Below are 21,431 nucleotides of genomic sequence, written 5' to 3' on the forward strand. Positions count from 1 at the left end.
TCATGGCTGAGAAAGAACTTGTAAGATCAACCCCATTCATGATAGCTGCCAAAAAAACCTTAAATACCTTGGAATAAGCAAAATAGAAAACAAACAAAAATATGGGAAATCCTTCATGTTTGTGGATTGCAAGAATTAATACTATTAAAATGCCCATACTACCAAAAGCAATTTACAAATTCAATGCTATTTTAATCAAATACTAATGACATTCATCTCAGATATGAAAAAAAAGATGCTAAAATTCTTGTGGAAACACAAGAGACCATGAATAGCTAAAGCAATCTCAAACAACAAAAACAAAGCCAGAGGCACCACAATACCAGATTTCAAGACATACTACAGCACAGTTATAATCAAGACAGCCTGGTACTGGCACAAAAAAGAGACATGTAGACCAATGGAACAGAGTAGAAAATGCCGAAGTCAATCCACTCATCTACAAACAACTAAAATGACCTAAAATCCATCCCTCGAGAAAGGATGCTTACTTCAACAAATGGTGCTGTAAAAATTGGATCTCTAAAGCCAGAAGTGTGAAACAAGACCCCTCCCTTACACCTTGTACAAAAATCAATTCAAAATGGATCCAGAGTTTAAATCTATTACTTGATACCATTAAATTACTAGGGGAGAACATTGGGGAAACTTCACAAGACAGTGGCATCGGGAAAGACTTCTTGAAAAAGATGCCAGAAGCACAGGCAATCAAAGCAAAAATGGACAAATAGGTTTATATCAAGCTTTGAAGCTTCTGCATTCCAAGGGAAATACTCAGCAAAGTGAAGAGGCATTCAACAGAATGGGAGAAAATAATTGTAAAGTACACAACTGATATTGGATTGATATTCAGAATCTATAAAGAGCTTGTCAAGAAACTCAACAATAACAAAACAAACAATCCAATTAAGAAATGGCCAAAGGACTTGAACAGGCATTTTTCAAAAAGAAGAAATTCAAATGGCCCACAGAAATATGAAAAAAAAAAAAAAGAACTCCAGATTGTTAGCCATCAGGGAAATGCAAATAAAAGCCACAGTGAGGTTTCACCTCACTCCCATTAGAGTGGCTCTCATACAGAAATAACAAACAAAAATGCTGGCGAGTATATGAGGAAAAGGTACCCTAATCCACTTTTGGTGGGAATGCAAACTAATGCAGCTATTGTGAAAGACAGTATGGAGATTCCTCAGAAATCAGAAATAGATCTACCATATAATCCTGCCATCCCACTCCTGGGAATTTACCCAAAGGAAATTAAATCTGGCTATGAAAGAGTTATTTGTACCCCCATGTTTATTTGAGATAAATTCACAATAGCTAAGATATGTAATCAACCCAGATGACCATCAACCTACCACTGAACTAAGAAAACATGATACAGATACACTATGGAATGCTACTCAGCTGTAAAAAAGAATGAAATCATTTCTTTTACAACAGGATGCAATTGGCAATCATTACATAAAACTGAATAAGCCAGTTAGAAGAAAACAAATACCATATGTTTTCCCTGATCTGTGGTAACAGAGTACAATATAATGTAATATATATGAGCAAAACTGATATTTTGAAGTTTAGTGATATTTAAAGCCCTTGTCTTTTCTGTTGAGAAAGTGTTTTCTTTTTACTCATTAGTATTTGTTGAATTCTTTACTTATTAGAGGATTAATCTTAAGATTATAAAATAAATTGAAAATAGGTCATTGTAAAAATGAAGAGAAAGAATAAGAAAGGAAGGAGGAGGGTGGATGAGAGGATATATGGGAAGTATCACTGTGCTCCTAAATCTGTATATATGAAATACATGAAATTGGTTCACATGATAGAAGTTTTTTCTTAAACTTTTATTTAATGAATATAAATTTCCAAAGTACAGCTTATGGATTACAATGGCTTCCCCCCCATAACGTCCCTCCCATCTGCAACCTTTCCCTTTCCCACTCCCTCTCCCCTTCCATTCACAACAAGATTTATTTTCGTTTCTCTTTATATACAGAAGATCAGTTTAACATACATTAAGTAAAGATTTCAACAGTTTGCTCCCACACAGAAACATAAAGTGAAAAATACTGTTTGAGTACTAGTTATAGCATTAAATCACAATGTACAGCACACTAAGGACAAAGATCTTACATGAGGAGTAAGTGCACAGTGACTCCTGTTGTTGACTTAACAAATCGACACTCTTGTTTATGGCATCAGTAACCAACCTAGGCTCTTGTCATGAGCTGCCAAGGCTATGGAAGCCCCCTGAGTTCACTGACTCTGATAATTTTTTGACAAGACCATGGTCAAAGTGGAAGTTCTTTCCTCCCTTCAGAGGAAGGTACCTCCTTCTTTGATGACCCATTCTTTCCACTGGAATCTCACTCACGGAGTTCTTTCATTTAGGTTTTTTTTCTTTTTTCCAGAGTATCTTGACTTTCCATGCCTGAAATAGTCTTATGGGCTTTTCAGCCAGATCCGCATGCCTTAAGGGCTGATTCTGAGGCCAGAGTGCTGTTTAGGACATCTGCCATTCTATGGGTCTACTGTGTATCTCACTTCCCATGTTGGATCATTCTCTCCCTTTTTGATTCTATCAGCTAGTATTTGCAGACGCTACTCTTGTTTATGTGATCCCTTTGGTTCTTAGTGCTATCATTATGACCAATTGTGAACAGAAATTGATTACTGGGACTAGTGAGATGGCATTGGTACATGCCACCTCGATGGGATTGAATTCGAATCCCCTGGTATGTTTCTAACTTTACCGTTTGAGGCAAGTCAGCTTGAGCATGTCCCGAATTGCACATCTCTTCCCTCTCTTATTCCCACTCTTATATGTAACAGTGATCACTTTTCAGTTAAGTTTCAGCACTTAAGAAGAATTGTGTATTGATTACAGTATTCAACCAAAGGTATTAAGTAGAACAAACAAAAAAAAATTACTAAGAGGGATAACATATCAAGTTGCTCATCAACAGTCAGGGTGAGGGCTGATCAAGTCACCGTTTCTCATAGTGTTCATTTCACTTTAAAAGGTTTCCTTTTTGGTGCTCAGTTAGTTGTCACCTATCAAGGAGAACAAGTGGTATTTGTCCCTTTGGGATTGGCTTATTTCACTCAGCATAATGTTTTCCAAATTCCTAACAGGGATCACTTTTCAGTTAAAATATAAACACCTAAGAACAATTGTGTGTTAATTACAGAGTTCAACCAACGGTACTAGAACAAAAAAAAAATACTAAAATGGATAGAAGTTTTTAAAAGTAAAAAATAAATAACTGGATAAAAAGAAACATTTCTATAAATGAAAAAATTAAGTCTTTAATTAAATGACTGTTAAGTTCCATAATGTTCTATATAACAGTTATTGAATTTTAGAAAAAAAAATTATAGAATGAGGAAAGAAATGTCCTTAACAAAGCACTCTCTATGATGGTGGCATTGTGCTTCAAAAACTGGGGAAGTGAGGTGGATTTGCATAAGTTTATCAGCCATAATCCAGAAAAAGGACCTTTTCAGAACATATTTATATAGATGTTCTTGCTCACAAATTGTAATAGGAATCTCAGTGCAGTGTTGTATAAACAATGGCCTGATTTTAACATTTATGTGCATCACTTGGTAAAAAGTCCTGAAAGAAACTCTACTCTATGATCCACATACTGATTCATACTGCAGTAGTGGATGCTTGATCCTTAATAGGTCATACACCTAAACTCATAAACCGAGGATCAGCTGATTGAATATGTAACCCATGCCAGACCAATTTTTTAATTAAGACAAATGTTTTGTTTAATTTTTTTAATGCACAACTGTTTCTTTTCTGAAATTCTTTATAATTTTTAACAGAGTTCTGCATTTTTATTTTGCACTGGGCCCTGCAAATTATATATCACCATCAGACATAGTCCTGCTCTTCTCCCTCTGTCTACCTGAGGATTTTCTCCCTTCCTACCACCCCACCAGCAGTACCAGTCTCCCTGATTCCTGCTTCCTCATAAAGAGTATCACATGTAACTTCACCTATGAATTTAAAAAATTCAGGCCTTTTATCCTATAGAACATTATGGAAATTTTTTTCCAGTTTCATTTTAGAAATTTCATTTTCAATTTCCCCCTGAGTAAATAAATTTTCTCTTTGGAGAATCTCAGCTTCTATAATAAGATGCTAAGTGAACAGTTTTAAATTTTGCATTCATTATTTTTAAGCATTTTTTAATTTTAGTTAATGTTTTAATGGATTCAATATGTTTTGTAGATAATTTTGAGATAACATTTTAAATTTACATTACAGTAAAAAGGCTTAATACTTTACTGGATAAGAAGTTCAACAAAAAAATTCAAAAAGATCCTAGTTTAGAGCAAATATAGACAATGGCTATAAACAATTTTTTGGCAACTAGCCATAATTTCTTTCAATGTAATACAACCAATGACAGTGTAACAAGTATATATTTCCTGTGTGATTATAATGATTAAGTTCATTTAGACTTTAAGCCATTTCCTCTCAACTGTTTATGACCACTGGGGTTAATACTCAGGCACTGATTGCCATCAAGGAGAAGAGCTCAGCTGAGCAAAATTACTTCCCTTCTGAATTAAAAAGAGAGAGAGAGAGAGAGAAAATACCATGCCAAACCTGGGTGTGTCACTTCTTAACCCTGAAGAATTGAACAGAGCTTTCTGGCCACACCCACCACAAGCATCAAGAGATTCACCAAAAGCAGAGAGTCCACTTGTTCTAGAGTCACAATATAATGAGAAAAGCCACCACAGCAAGAAAAAAAAGAAGGAACCAAAGAATATCTCCACAATGCCAAACAACAAATGCAGAAACTGAGGAAATAAGAACAAGGAAGACATCATGACACTACCAAATGAACATGGCACTCCAAAAAAGAATATGAAGATGATGAGATAGAAAAATGCCAGATACAGAACCCAAAAAATTTATGATAAGAACATTTAGAAGGTAACAAAAAAAATTCATGAACTACAGAAATCCATACAGGACAGGACAGAAAATCTCTCATGAAAATGGAATCTTAAGGAGGAATCAAAATGAAATGAGGCATTTAGTAGGAAGAGAAACCAAAATGAAATGAAGAATTCAATAGAACAAATGAAAAACACAATTGAGAGCCTTAAAAACAGAATCAGTGAGGCAGAAGAGAGAATATTGGACTTAGAAGACAGAGCACAGGAAAGTATACAGTCAAACCAAGGAAAAGATGAGGAAATTAGAAATCTAAAAAATATTGTTGAGAATCTAAAGGATGAGATTAAAAAACCGAACATTTGGGTTCTAGGAGTTCTGGAAGGCATGGAGAGAGAGAAAGGGTTAGAAAGACTTTTTAGTGAGATACTAGCAGAGAAATACCCGGGTTTGGAGGACAGAGACATCCAAGTACAGGAAGCTCATAGAACCCCTAATAACATGACCAAAAGAGATCCTCACAATGACACATTGTAATCAAACTCACCACAGTGAAACATAAAGAAAAGATTCTAAAATGTGCAAGAGAGAAACATCAGATTTGTGGGGAGCAATCCGGACTGGACTAAGTTACTGAAATTAAGACTTATTCTATGCATCTGCTCTCCCACAATATGGCGCTGGGAGAGAAGTAAACAGCTTCCGCACAGCTGCCTCCAGTTCAACCAATTAACTGTAGGACTTGCTCCTGATTGGAGAGCAGCGTACTCGGCGTGTGGGCAGCCGAGTTGGGATTGGCGGAGGAGGACTATAAAGGAGGAGAGAGACGGCATGCATCGGGAACATCTATGGGGAACATCTAAGGGAACCCGTGCAGCCCCCGAGAGAACCGGCCGGCGGTGTGCCGCTCCCCTGCGGAAGTGGGGAATGCGGCCAGGGGGAACTGCCCTTCCACGGAGGTGGAAGGGATAGCAGCCAACCCGGGAAGAACCAGCAGCAAACCCGGGGAGGGCCGAGCAGACGAAAGAGCAGCGCAGGGTTCAGTGTTGCTCCTCCACGAAGAGGGGGAGCGACAAGATTACTCTCAGAGGATCTCCAATTAGACTTACAGCTGACTTCTCATCAGAAACACTACAGGCTAGGAAGGAAAGGCGAGATATAGCAAAAGTACTAAGAAAAAAGAACTGCCATCCCAGAATATTGTATCCTGTAAAGTTCTCATTTGTGAATGAAGGTGAAATAAAGACCTTTCATAGCAAACAGAAATTGAAAGAATTTGTCGCCACTTGTCCAGCCCTGCAAAAGATGCTTAAAGATGTGTTACACACAAAAACACAGAAACACGGCTATCAATATTAAAGAAGATAAAGGAAGAAAACCTCACAGTAAAAGATCACAGGAAGTTCAAAGCATATATTAGAAATATCTTTGGAAAAATGGCAGGGCAAAGTCATTACTTATCAATAGTCACATTGAATTTAAATGGCCTCAACTCTCCAGTTAAAAGGCACAGGCTGGCTGAATGGATTAAAAAACAAAACCATCTATTTGCTGCTTGCAACAAACATATCTTTCCAACAAAGATGCATGAAGACTTAAAGTGAAAGGTTGGAAAAAGATATTCCATGCCAACAGAAATAAAAAAAGAGCTAGTGTAGCCATCTTAATATCAGATAAAATAATCTTTAAAACAAAAACTGTTAAAAGATGGGGCTGGAGCCATGGTTCACTTGGTTAATCCTCCGCCTGCAGCATCGGCATGCCATATGGGCGCTGGGTTCTAGTCCCCATTGCTCCTCTTCCAGTCCAACTCTCAATGCCAGGAAAGGCATTGGAGGATGGCCCAAGTGTTTGGGCTCCTGCACCCACATAGGAGACCAGTAAGAAGCACCTGGGTCCTGGCTTTAGATCGGCACAGCGCCGGCCATAGTTGTCATTTGGGGAGTGAACCAATGGAAGGAAGACCTTTTTCTCTGTCTCTCTCTCTCTCACTGTCTATTACTCTACCTGTCAAATAAAAAAAAAAACTGTTAAGAGAGACAAAGAAGAGCACTATATAATGATTAAGGGAAGAATTCAACAGGAAGATGTAAGTATCATAAACATATATGCAACTAATTACAGGGCACCGGGTTATTTAAAAGATCTGTTAAGGAACTTAAAGGCAGACAGACTCTAATACAATAGTACTGGGGGACTTCAATACTCCACTTTCAGAAATAGATAGATCAACCCGACAGAAGATCAACAAGGAAAGAGTAGATTTAATCAACACTATAACTCAAATGGATCTAACAGATATCTACAGAACTTATCATCCTACACTTAAAGAATTCATATTCTTCTCAGCAGTATATGGAACCTACCCTAGGATAGACCACATACTAAGCCATAAAGTCTAATTCAAAAGAATTAGAAAATCAGCAGGTTCAAAAGAATTGAAATCATACGAAACATCATCTCAGACAACAGTGGAATGGAGCTGGAAATTAGCAACTCAGGAATCCCTAGAGCATATGCAAACACATGGAGATTGAACAACATGCTCTTGAATGAACAGTGGGTCATAGAAGAAATCAAAAGAGAAATAAAAAAAAATTCTGGAAATAAATGAGAATAACAACACAACATATCAAAACTTATGGGATACAGCAAAAGCAGTTTTAAGAGGAAAGTTTATAGCAATAGGTGCCTGCGACAAGAAATTGGAAAGGCACCAAAAGAATGAGCTCTCAATGCATCTCATGGACTGAGAAAAACTGCAGCAAACCCGACCCAAAACTAGTAGGAGAAGAGAAATAATTAAAATCAGAGAAGAAATCAATAGGATTGAATCCAAAAAAATTACAAAAGATCAGCCAACACACCATTGGCCCAACTAACTAAAAAAAGAAAAGACCCAAATCAATAAAATCAGACATGAAAAAGGAAATGTAACAGCAGACACCACAGAAATAAAAAGAGTCACCAGAAATTACTACAAAGAGTTGTATGCCAGCAAACAGGGAAATCTATCAGTAATGGATAGATTCTTGGGCACATACAGCCTACCTAAATTGAACCATGAAGACATAAAAAACCTAAACAGGCCCAGAACAGAGACAGAAATTGAATCAGTAATAAAGGCCCTCCCAACAAAGAAAAGCCCAGGACCAGATGGATTCACTGCTGAATTCTACCAGGCATTTAAAGAAGAACTAACTTCAATTCTTCTCAAACTATTCAGAACAATTGAAAAAGATGGAATCCTCCCAAATTCTTTCTAAGAAGCCAGCATAACTGTAATTCTTAAACCTGAAAAAGATGCAGCAGAGAAAGAGAATTACAGACCAATATTCCTGATGAACATAGATGCAAAAATCCTCAATAAAATTCTGGCTAATAGAATGCAACAACCCATCAGAAAGATCATCCACCCAGACCAAGTGGGATTTATCCCTGGTATGCAGAAATGGTTCAACATTTGCAAATCAATTAATGTGATACACCACTTTAACAACTGCAAAAGAAAAACCATATGATTGTCTCAATAGATGCAGAGATATAAAGATAATTAAAATGAAACTTGATGTGAATGGAATGGGAGAGGGAATGGGGGATGGGATGGTTGTGGGTAGGAGGGAGGTTATGGGGGGAAAAGCCGCTATAATCCAAAAGTTGTACTTTGCAAATTGATGTTTATTAAATAAAAGTTAAAAATAAATAAAAAGAATAAATATCCAAGTTTTAAAATCTATTCCTTTAAGCACACTCTTTACTGGAAAGAGCCTCAGCTAAGAAATGGGACAAAACAGTTTTCTAACCTTAATCTGGCCAATCAAGGGGTTATGTAACTTTTTACATTTTAACTGTTTGTGTTTATTCCAAAATTCACATTGAAACTTAAGCCACAATGTACAGCATTAAGGGCAAAAACTTTTAGGAGGTGCAGCAAGAAGGCACCATCTTGAAAGCAGTGAGCAGCTCTCAACAGATTCTGAACCTATTTATTTTCTTGATCTTGGATTTTCCGTTCTCTACAATTGTTAGAAATAAGTTTAGGTTGTTTATCAATTTTTCAGTCTATGATATTTTAAAACAGCAGAAAAAATAGACTAAGGCAGTGACCTTTAAAAAGTTAGTAAATTTTCTCTTTAGCTCATCTATAAAATCTGTATGAAAAGATCTATATAGACTGTCAGGCATGTTAGATTGTATTATAAGTGAAATTGCCTAGTATATTCTTTTCTCAACGTGCTACTATAGATCTATAAATAATGATAACACACATATTGCCTTCTCAGGATACTATTATTTCTCAAATTCTGAGTGCTCATTTTAGTGTAGTATTTAAGCTATCCTCACCAAATTTTGCATTCCAAAACACTTAGGTAACCTATAAAATCATATATTCAAACTAAAATATTTAGCAACTATTTAATAAGGATCTATGAAGTTCTATCTCTAGAATATACATTAATAGATTCATCTACATAAGAAAACTTCTGTATCATGGCTTTATCATGTTCCTGGGATGAGGAAAGAAGTAACCAGAATAAGAAACAAAATCATGAAGCAACTATGGATGGATGTGAATCCTTTTCCTCTTTGGAAGATCTGCCAAGGGATGTTGATAATATCTCACTAAAATGTGAAGATATCAGAGCAGAATTGTCTGATAGAAATATAAATCAAGCCAGAAAAGTTACTCAGATAGTAATTTTACCTTTCTGGCCACATTTAAAAAAATAAAATGATAAAATATAAGAGTAACCTTAATCTAACTTTATATGAATAAGATAATATTAAAATATTAATCCAATATATACAAATTATCATTTCAATATGTAATCCATTTAAAATTAATTGAAATATTTTATATTGTGCCTTTTGTACTTTGACATGAGGTTTGTATTTCTCACTGTTTACCTATTTCCCTTCAGATAACCACAATTCAATTGCTCAACACCAGTGCACCTTATACCTTCAACAACTACAGTGTTGGGCAGCCCAACTTACAGCACGATATGTCACCTAGGGCACAGTCAAGTAGATGCTCCCTCTCAGCAATCTGAGTCATGAATCAGCAGAGTTTATTCGGAGTCATTGCAGTGGAGTTCAGAGCGGTGAAATTGAGCAAGGCATCCAATAGAACAAGAACCCACTAGCAATGGAGTCAGTTACTCACTGAAATCAAGATATTCAGGAATTATTAATTCCTATAAGAATCTGAATCTCTACTGTTTATGTGTTCTTCCATGCCAATAAATCCATCTGCTAATTTCATGCTACACAAATGGTGGTGTTGTTTGCATAGGGAACTCTAAATAGGAAAGAGATATTTTATAATATCAAAATAAAATAGAGAGCTGAGAAGATACAAAGTTCTATGGAGGTAGCGGGAGCAAATTTAGATTACTGCCTTCATTATTATTCTTATTTAATAGAAGCAGCCAAGCAATGTGTAGTAAAAGCAGCAAAGATATAGAAAAGTTGAGTTAAGAAATATAATAATTGATTTCAGCCATGATATTAATTATGTCAGAAGAATGCCTGATTTCTATATAGATTCTCATCCCCATCCATAGTGTGAGGGTGTTATACCAGGTTACATGATATTAAGAAAAAGACTACAATAATGGCAAAAAGTTTAGGGGGCATATGATTTTGAAATGAACAAATGGAGAGACAGACAGATATTAAAGGAATGAGACAAAACTATTCCACTCCTGGGAATTTACTGAAATGAAATGAAATCAGCATGTGAAAGGAGTTACCTGTACCCCATGTTTTTTGTGCCTCAATTCACAATAGCTAAGATATGGAATCAACTCAGATGTCCATCAACCAATAACTGGAGTAAGAAAATGCAGTACATACAATATGGAATATTATTCAGCTGAAATAAAAAAATGAAATACTATCTTTTACAACAAAATGGATGAAACGGGGAACCATAATACTTACTGAAATAAGCCATACACAAAAAAGACAAATATCAGATTTTTCATGATTTGTGGTAACTAGTAGAATATAAAAAAGTATATATGTAATTATTTGCATGCATTGTAATATGCATAAAATAATTCCTATGCATAAACTGCTTTTTATACTTTTTAATGTTTTATTTTTTAACATTTATTTAATAAATATAAATTTCCAAAGTACAATTTTTGGATTATAGTGGCTTTTCCCCCCATAATCTCCCTCCCACCCACAACCCTCCCATCTCCCACTCCCTCTCCCATCCCATTCACATCAAGATTCATTTTCGTTTCTCTTTATATACAGAAGATCAATTTAGTACATATTAAGTAAAGATTTTAACAGTTTGCACCCACACAAAAACACAAAGAATCAAGTACTATATGAATACTAGTTATGCCATTAATTCACATAGTACAACACATTAAGGACAGAGATCCTACATGGGGAGTAAGTGCACAGTGACTCCTGTTGTTGATTTAACAATTGACACTTCTATTTATGGCACCAGTTATCACCCTAGGCTCTTGTCATCAGCTGCCAAGGCTATGGAAGGAAGCCCTTTGAGTTCTCCAACTCCGATCTTATTTAGACAAGTCCATAGTCAAAGTGGAAGTTCTCCCCTCCCTTCAGAGAAAGGTACCTCCTTCATTGATGGCTCGTTCTTTCCATTGGGATCTCACTCCGGAGATCTTTCATTTAGGTCTTTTTATTTTTATTTTTATTTTTTGCCAGAGTGTCTTGGCTTTCCATGCCTGAAATATTCTCATGGGCTCTTCAGCCAGATCTGAATGCCTTAAGGGCTGATTCTGAGGCCACAGTGCTGTTTAGGACATCTGCCATTCTATGAGTCTGCTGTGTATCCCGCTTCCCATGTTGGATTGTTCTCTCCCTTTTTTATTCTATCGGTTAGTATTTTCAGACAGTAGTCTTGTTTATGTGATCCCTTTGACTCTTAGACTATCAGTATGATCAATTATGAACTGAAACTGACCACTTTGACTAGTGAGAAGGCATTGGTACATGCCACCTTGATGGGATTGAATTGGAATCCCCTGGCACATTTCTAACTTTACCATTAGGGGTACGTCTGAGTGAGCATGTGCCAAACTGTACATCTCCTCCCTCTCTTATTCCCACTCTTATATTCAACAGGGATCAATTTTCAGTTAAATTTAAACACCCAAGAAAAATTGTGTGTTAATTAAGTTCAACCAATGGTATTAAGTAGAACAAAAAATACTATTTATTCTTCATATTTTTCATAGTTAAAACAGGTTATTTTTGGAAAAAAACATATAGTCTAATCAAAGACTACATGATTATCATGTGAAATTTTTACTAAGCAAAATTTGAAATGACTGCATGTAAATAGGTATGCTATGTTTTCAGTTTTCTTTTAAGTTGATCTTAAATTAAGGACAAAAGTCTTGTAAAACATAATTTGAGTATTATTGAGCCCCAGTGCCTGAATATATCTTAAGATTTCTTGGAATTCTGTAACACAGCTGTGTAATGTATCTTGGCATAATTTGTTTCTTTTTTAAGTCACTCACACCTGGTTGCATTTTCAGTGTATAATTTTTGTGGGTTTATTTTACACAAAATTACTTAAACCTACTCAGAATTCATTCTCCTCTAAACGAAGAAATCCCTAAGGTTCACAATGAATATGGCATCATAGATATATTTTGTGCTCTGATTAAAGAAAATTGTTTTTATATGACATCCATTTAAATAGTATAATATCCATTTCACATTCTGGAAATAATTTTTCATAATTTTTTGCTGTTTCCATTAATGTTGAAGTAATATGGGACACTGATGGAGATCTAAACATGTCTGGCTTCAAATTTCTTATTAATATGGCATTTTAAAGACAGATAGCACTATGCTGCTTTCTGGTCAGGGGGATTTTTCACTTTACCATAAGATCATGTTTCTTTGCTTATAAAACATAAGCATAAACTTGTTTTCCTATTATAGAAATTGAGAAAAGTAATTTTAGAGATCATATAATTAAAACCAGCATTTCCAAAATTATATTCCTTTATTGTTCATTGTTTTTTTTTTCTTGAAAAATTCTTAAGTGGCCTATTGTTAGTTTGGTTCCTTTGTGTGCAAGTAACAAAAATTAAACCCAAACTATTAAACTACTTAATACTTTTGGTTGAATACTGTAATCAATACACAGTTATTCTTAAGTGTTGAAACTTAACTGAAAAGTGATCGCTGTTAAATATATATAAGAGTGGGAATAAGAGAGGGAAGAGATGTGCAATTCGGGACATGCTCAAGCTGACTTGCCCCAAATGGTAGAGTTAGAAACATACCAGGGGATTCCAATTCAATCCCATCAAGGTGGCATGTACCAATGCCATCTCACTAGTCCCAGTGATCAATTTCTGTTCACAACTGATCATAATGATAGGACTAAGAGCCAAAGGGAGCACATAAACAAGACTAGTGTCTGCTAATACTAGCTGATAGAATCAAAAAGGGAGAGAACGATCCAACATGGGAAGCGAGATACACAGCAGACCCATAGAATGGCGAATGTCCTAAATAGCACTCTGGCCTCAGAATCAGCACTTAAGGCATTCAGATCTGGCTGAAGAGCCCATGAGAATATTTCAGGCATGGAAAGCCAAGACACTCTGGCAAAAAAAATAAATAAATAAACCTTATGAAAGATCTCTGGAGTGAGATCCCAGTGGAAAGACTGGGTCATCAAAGAAGGAGGTACCTTTCTCTGAAGGGAGGAGAGAACTTCTACTCTGACTATGACCTTGTCTAAATATGATCAGAGTCGGTGAACTCAAAAGGCTTCCATAGCCTTGGCAGCTCATGACAAGAGCCTAGGGTGATTACTGAGGCCATAAACAAGAGTGTCAATTTGTTAAGTCAACAACAGGAGTCACTGTGCACTTACTCCTCATGTAGGATCTCTGTCCTTAGTGTGCTGTACATTGTGATTTAATGCTATAACTAGTACTCAAACAGTATTTTTCACTTTGTGTTTCTATGTGGGAGCAAACTGTTGAAATCTTTACTTAATATATGCTAAACTGATCTTCTGTATATAAAGAGAATTGAAAATGAATCTTGATATTAATGGAAGGGGAGAGGGAGCGGGAAAGGGGAGGGTTGCGGGTGGGAGGGAAGTTGTAGGGGGGGAGCTATTGTAATCCATAAGCAGTACTTTGGAAATTTATATTCATTAAATAAAAGTTATAAAAAGAGAGGAGATAACAAAGGACTCAAAACTCTCAACTCATTTGCTTTTTCTGTCTCTCTGGTCTTTGCACAAAATGGTGGTAACAACTGTAAATTGATATTCTTGGTGTTTATAACCAATAAAGATAAAAAAATCTTCCTTACCAACTCAAAATACTAAATGCTTTTTGAAAGACTTTGATTGACTCAACTTCAGTCATAGTCTCATCACTGGACCAACACTCTGCTATGGAATATAGCACTTATTCCACTCCTGTGGCCAGAGGGAAGAGAGTTGTAACCAGGCAATATCTGGGAAAGTGTGTTTGCAGAGAAAATTGCACAAGAAGTTAAAACATGTGAACAGGGGGCCAGCTCTGTGGTGTATTAGGTTAAGCCTCTGCCTGTGGCTCTAGTTCATGTCCCGGCTGCTCCTCCTCTGATATAGCTCTCTGATTATGACCTGGGAAGGCAGTGGTAGATGGCCCAAGTACTTTTGCCCCTGCATCCAAGTGGGAGACCTGGAAGAAGCTCCTGGCTTCTGGCTTTGGTTGTGCCAAGCTCTAGCCATTGTGGCCATTTAGGGAGTGAACCAGCTGATGGAAGACCTTCTGTCTCTCCTCTCTGTGAATAAATGTCAAATATTTAAATAAGATCCTTTCAAAAATGTGAACAGACTTCTGAATTATTGGTTACCCCAGGGTCTTCACTATATAATATGACATAAATCTGTAGACAAAGTGAGCGGTTTATGCCTTATTTTCTAATCATTCAAATATAGGAATGTCTGTCCAAGGGACATTGTGTGAGATCACTGGTTTATATGGTTACAGATTCATTCACAGAACTATCTTCCCTTTTTTAAAGATTTGCTTTATTTATTTGAAAGGCAGAATGATAGGGAGAGGTGGAGAGATAGAGAGAAATAGAGATCTTCTTTCTACTGTTTTGCTCCCTGAATGACCACAATGTCCAGGGCTAGGCCAGGCTGAGCCAGAAGCTGGGAAAATCCATCTGGGTCTCCTATGTGGATGGTTGTGTCCCAATTACTTGGGTCAACTTTCGTTGTCTTTTTAGGCATATTGGCAGGGAACTGGATAGGAAACAAAGCAATAGAGACTTACACTGACCATTCACTATGGGATGCCTGTGTTGGAGTTTCAATTATTTTCTTCAGTTTCTGTCTTCATTAGCTCCCATTGCTGAGCGAAGCGTTTTACTGAGACATGTATTTATATAGCCAGTGAGTACATGAGTGTCAGCGACTTTACCCAAAACTACTCATATTTTTCACATTTAAACAGTATTTTTTGATAAATTCATCTCTGTGGGTTAAAGCTTCAATTAATCAAATTACCTTCCTGGCCTCCTCAAGCTGACATGTGGCTACATGGATAAGGATGGGATTGTTGGGGCCATTTATGTGATCTCTTGACAATGGGATCTGTGTTTTTTTGTTTGCTTTCTGGATTCTTACTAACCTCTGCTGTGGGATATCTGCTATATCTATCTCCTTAATCTCTTTTGATGGAATTTCTGAGGTATGACTGGTAATCTTAGAATTTATTAATCTTAGAATTTAATATTTGGCCTAGGTAGAGTTTTTGGATCTTCTATTTCTGACTAACTCTAACTGGATTTTTACTACTGCCACATATTTGTATGATATTGAAAGGACTTTTTAAAAAAATTTGTGTATTTAGCTGAAAGTTAGAGTTTTATATATATGTATATATATATATATAGAGAGAGAGAGAGAGAGAGAGAGAGAAAGAGAGAGAGAGAGGGAAAGAAAGAGTGAAACAGAAAGGAAGAGACAGACAGAGAGATATCGTCCATTTGCTGGTTCACTCTCCAGATGGCTGCAACAGCCACAGCTGGCTGGTCCATGGGAGAATCATTAGTTCTTTAATCATTTCCATTTCAAATATTCTTCATCCTTCCCCACTGTGAGCATTGGGGTGATTCTGGAGTCCTTTCTCTCTGAATCAGAGTTGAAGGTGTTTGCGGAGTATAAACTAAGGACTTATCATTGCTCTCCTACATCTGCTATTACCTACCCTGAGGATGCATCCTCATTTGTCTTTGATATTCCTTTCAAACTAAGAAATACAGCTTGCAGACCACATTTCGACTAGGTGCCTGTCGAATATACCCCTTGTTTGCTTCACTAAACTCCTCCCCCTTTTATCACTCCAGCAGTCATGAGGTATTTTCTTATTTATGCTTTTTCTTGACAAAAATTTAGTTTATATATTGTTGGAAAGAAGAATGAATTCAATTTTGTGATTAAACTTAAAGAAGCACTGCTTAGTTGTAGGTAAAACACAATCTTGCCCTGAGCAGATCCATGGTATTGATTTGGTGGGTTGGAAGGTGTAAAAGAACAAATCTGCAGTTTAAGAAAGCACACATACAAACATTTCAAAGGAATACAATCACACCTATAAATTTTTTCATAGCTCATATTTTGGGGTATACTGACCTAGTCCAACATAGTAATTAGCTAATGAGAAAAGACATCCCCAGAGATATTCTTTGTGCAGTGTCAAAACCATCTTTACAGAGTGAAGCCTAGAACTCAAATCTCCTACTGTCAGATCATGTTGGCCCCAGTTAAGATTCTTAATTAATTTTTTTGAATACAGTCCATCAGGAAAGTTTGAATTAGCACAAATAGATATTAATATTTTTTAGAAGTCTAAGTGGGAAGAGTTGTGAGAAAGAATACAAAAACTGAGAAGTGCCTTTCTCTCAGTAACAATAGCCACTGATTTGAAAATACTTTTGGGCAGATGCTATTGTATACTCTGTTGATGTCAACGAAATTGTTCCTCACCACAGTCCAATGAATTAAGAAGTGTGGTGGTCCCAGTTATACAGATAAGCAGATTGATTAACAGTAAGATTACGTAACTTGCCTCAGTCACCAGTCATGGGGGTGAAAAAACCAGGAATTCAACCCCAGCAGTTTTGCTATAGAATCTGTGCTCTCCTTACTACACATACTGTTTCTTATCAATGAGGAATCATCGAGGACTTCATGACTGAGTTTTTTATATTTCTCAGGGATCTTCTGATCCAAAAGGTGAATTAAAGAATAACTATAGCTAGTCTATTTTAAATTTGGAGTTTCTTCTAATCAGTGAGTTTTAGGTTCAATATAATGGACATTTTATTTCATTCACCTTGATTCACATTTAAATATAACCGAATTTTAGAAGTAGGAGATAATATTTAGTGGGAAACCAAACGTCTAAAAATAAATTCTTCTTCAAATTTGTGATAGTATCTTAGTATATCCAATATCATGATTTGAGGGAACCTCCAAGCAGCCTCTGTGATTTTCTGACCCCAATAAGGAATGAAGGCCATTGTAGTTCTTCATTTGAATATTGTAGCTTATTAATTGCTCCTGACAACAACCTCCAAGTAAGTAGCTATCTGCAAACCTCCTGAATACTGGATTTAAAACATAGGAAAGCAAGTCAATTATGGGAACTTAACATTTGGGGCAAGTATAATCGATCATTCTCCAAGGCATCAGCTCATCAACAGAAGTGTCAAAAAATGAAGCTCGATTCCCTCTTAATTGTCCAATCTCCTAATTTTTCTCAACTTCTATTTTGGAAGAGTCTCCCAACGATAACACTAAAGACAATTTTATAGAGAACTATGAAATGTCGTATGACATTTGTTAAAACTGGTATGTTAATGTAAAGAACACTGAATTTGGATTTAGGCAGACTGACATAAATTTCAGTGCCACTTCTTATTTCTTATGTTATGCCACTGAATCTCTCTGTCTGTACAGTGGAAATGATTTCTATCTCCCCAGGTTTTTCTGAAAATTCAGTGCAACAATATTTAGAAATTTCTGACATTTACTATTTGTTACTTTAATTATAAAATTTGCCTTGACTTGAGATTATAAGGATTTTCTTTTGTTAAGGCTAGAATTGCCGTTAATAGCCCAAGATATTGGAGATGTGAAGGGGAGAAAAAAAAAAGACTTTCACATTAGATTTTCATATAATGAAAATTATTACCGATTTTGTCACTGAATTAATCTAATCAACTTTCACTTGTGTATCCTGTAGCTATATGGCTTTGTTTGTTATATTTGTGAACTTCACAAAGAAGAGATGTGCTGTCAAGATTTGTTGTTCATTTTTTTTTTTCATTTTCCAGTGTCAGGGTAGGTTTTGAGGGTATTGGGTGATTCATTTTTTTGAATTTTGGAATGTTTTAATAGTAGTTCAATTGGAAAACTATATGAATTTAGTAGTGTGTCAGAAAATCTGGAGAGATAATAATCATAAAAATACACATCTCAAATTGTTAGTGTATTAAAAATTCCAAAGTCATTTCCTCTGCTTGAAAACTTCCCTATCATAATGTCAGATAATGCCTATTTTTATGTCATAATTATTTGGCATCTTTTCTTGATTCTCATCATATGCCATCTTATGATTGGATGTACTGGGCTTCAAAAGTGTTGGCTCTTCTATTTCACTTCCATTATCAACTCACCAAACAAGGATAAATTGCTGTTTCCTGTGCAACTGCACTGTTTTTTTTTCATGAAGTTCCACTTATTTCAGTAGAGATTTGAGTGCACATTCGTAGTGATACATTCTGAGATAAAGGTGAATAAAATAGCACATACTTTTGATCAAACATTAGTGTAGTAAGGGAGATCAACAAATAAATAGCAATTTAAAATTCAAAGTGCACAAATAAGATGTAAGCATTTTGCTAATTATTCTTTCTTTATTGTCATGGCACCTAATTCTACCTTCTCAGCACAAATTTGTCAAGTACATTATGATTCCATTCCTGGCCTGGGTAGAAAAGTACAAATATAGTCCCAGCCTTCTAGAATTTTCTGTGATATTGAGGAAAACAGAAATTAAACAAAAATTACTAATAGTCTTACATATTTGCAAATATCCTATTGTTATAAGAGTAAAGAAAACAGATATTAAGTAAATAATTATTTAACAAGTTACATTTTTATTTATTTTTTAAAGATTTATTTATTTGAAAGTCAGAGTTACATAGAGAGAGAAGGAGAGGCAGAGAGAGAGAGAGAGAGAGAGAGAGAGCGGTCTTCCATCTGCTGGTTCACTCCCCAATTGGCTGCAACAGCCAGATTTGGGCTAATCTGAAGCCAGGAGCCATGAGCTTCTTCTGGGTCTCCCATATAGGTGCAGGGCCCAAGGACTTGGGCCATTTTCTACTGCTTTCCCAGGCCATAGCAGAGAGAGCTAGATCAGAAGTGGAACAGCTGGGACTCGAACCAGTACCCGTGTGGGATGCCAACTCTGCAGGTGGTGGCTTTACCCACTATGCCACAGTGCCACCATCACAAATTACATTTTTATAGATATTATTTATTTATTTTTGAGCTACAGTTAGAGAGAGAGAGAGAGAGAGAGAGAGAGACATAGAGAAAGGTCTTCCATCCGCTGAATCAATCCCCAAATGGCTGCAATGGCTGGAGCTGGGCCAATCTGAAGGCAGGAGCCAGAAGCTTCTTCCTGGTCTTCTATGTGGGTACAGGGACCCAGGTGCAGAAGTCCAAACACTTGAGCCATCTTCTGCTTTCCCAGGCTATAGCAGAGAGCTGGATAGGAAGAGGAGCAGCCAGGACACAAACTGGCACCCATATAGGCTGCCAGTGCTATAGGTGGCAGCCTAATCCACTGCACCACAGCACTGTCCCTAATAATTTATTTTTAATTTACATGGTAGTCAAACACTTACTGCTTCAGTAAGCAAATAGTTCAATGAATAAAAAGTAAAAAGACTATAGTTCAGCAGGAAAATAGGTAAGGGGCTACAAAGAGTAATCAAATAAAAATATGTTCAACTTCACTCATATAAATAAAATTTTAAAATAGTCACAAGATTCTTAAAACTATAGTTATACCTAATTCCTATCAATTTGATTGACAAAGATTGAAAGCAAAGTTTGATAAAAATACTTTATTTACAGCAAAACTGAAACTCACTGCACCAGCTTATTTATAGCAGCACTATTCACAGTAGTCAACATATGGAATGAAACAAGTTGTCTTTCATCAGATGAATGGATAAAAAAATGTGCTATCTCTCTCTCTCTCTCTCTCTCTCTCACACACAGACACACACTGGAATATTATTCAGCTACAAAAAATATAAATTCTATAATTTGCAGCAAAGTGCTTGAAACTTGAGGACATTTGCTGAGTGAAATAAGTCAGACACAGGAAGATGAACACCACACTTTATCCCTTATATGTAGGAGCTAAAACTGAAGAAAAAAGCATAAAAATGCTGTGTATATCAAAAAACATTTTTCTCTTATTGAGAAGATTTATTTTAATACTCTGTGGGCATAAAATACTTGCAGACTTTTTCCTACTAGCATTCTGACAGAATATTTCCTTTCTTTTTCTTGGCACAGTAATCACATCATTGGCTCTATAAATGCTGTGATAAGCTCATTTTCTTTCATTGGGCATCATTTCTGTCTAAAGGATTCTGTATATTTTTTTTTTTGACAGGCAGAGTGGACAGTGAGAGAGAGAGACAGAGAGAAAGGTCTTCCTTTGCTGTTGGTTCACCCTCCAATGGCCGCCGCGGCCAGCGCACCGCGGCCAGGTGCTTCTCCTGGTCTCCCATGTGGGTGCAGGGCCCAAGCATTTGGGCCATCCTCCACTGCACTCCCTGGCCACAGCAGAGAGCTGGCCTGGAAGAGGGGCAACCGGGACAGAATCTGGCACCCCGACCGGGACTAGAACCTGGTGTGCCGGTGCGGCAAGGCAGAGGATTAGCCTACTGAGCTGCGGCGCTGGCCAGGATTCTGTATTTTTAAGTGCTTTACTAGTCTTTGGATAAAACATAAGGAAAAATATGCAATATTTTCAGCTCCTAAGTACTAGGAATGGTAGCTAGGTTTTTGGTTACTATTGGAAAACTATACATTCTATTCAATCATCTTCTCTCTTTACTCATCTATTTCAAATGATGTTAGGTAGATTTTTTAAATGTTCTTTTTTGTATTGTGAAAGAAATATAATGTCCACAATATGTATGGACTTTCCATTCTTTTGATGTGTATTTTACTATTTATTCCTTTAAATTTTTAGTTTTTGTTTTCATTTTTAACTGCCATATAAAATTATACATATTTCAAGGGAGTAATATTAGATTTAATACATGTATATGTAATGTCCAGTCATACTGAAAATACCTATCTCCTGGAACTTTAAAAATTTTGTATGGTCAAAATATTCAAAATTCTTTATTTAAAGTTTTTTTTTTTTTTAAAGTGGAA

The sequence above is a fragment of the Oryctolagus cuniculus genome, chromosome 1 (genome assembly GCF_964237555.1).
Source record: "Oryctolagus cuniculus chromosome 1, mOryCun1.1, whole genome shotgun sequence".
Classification (NCBI taxonomy): Eukaryota; Metazoa; Chordata; class Mammalia; order Lagomorpha; family Leporidae; genus Oryctolagus; species Oryctolagus cuniculus.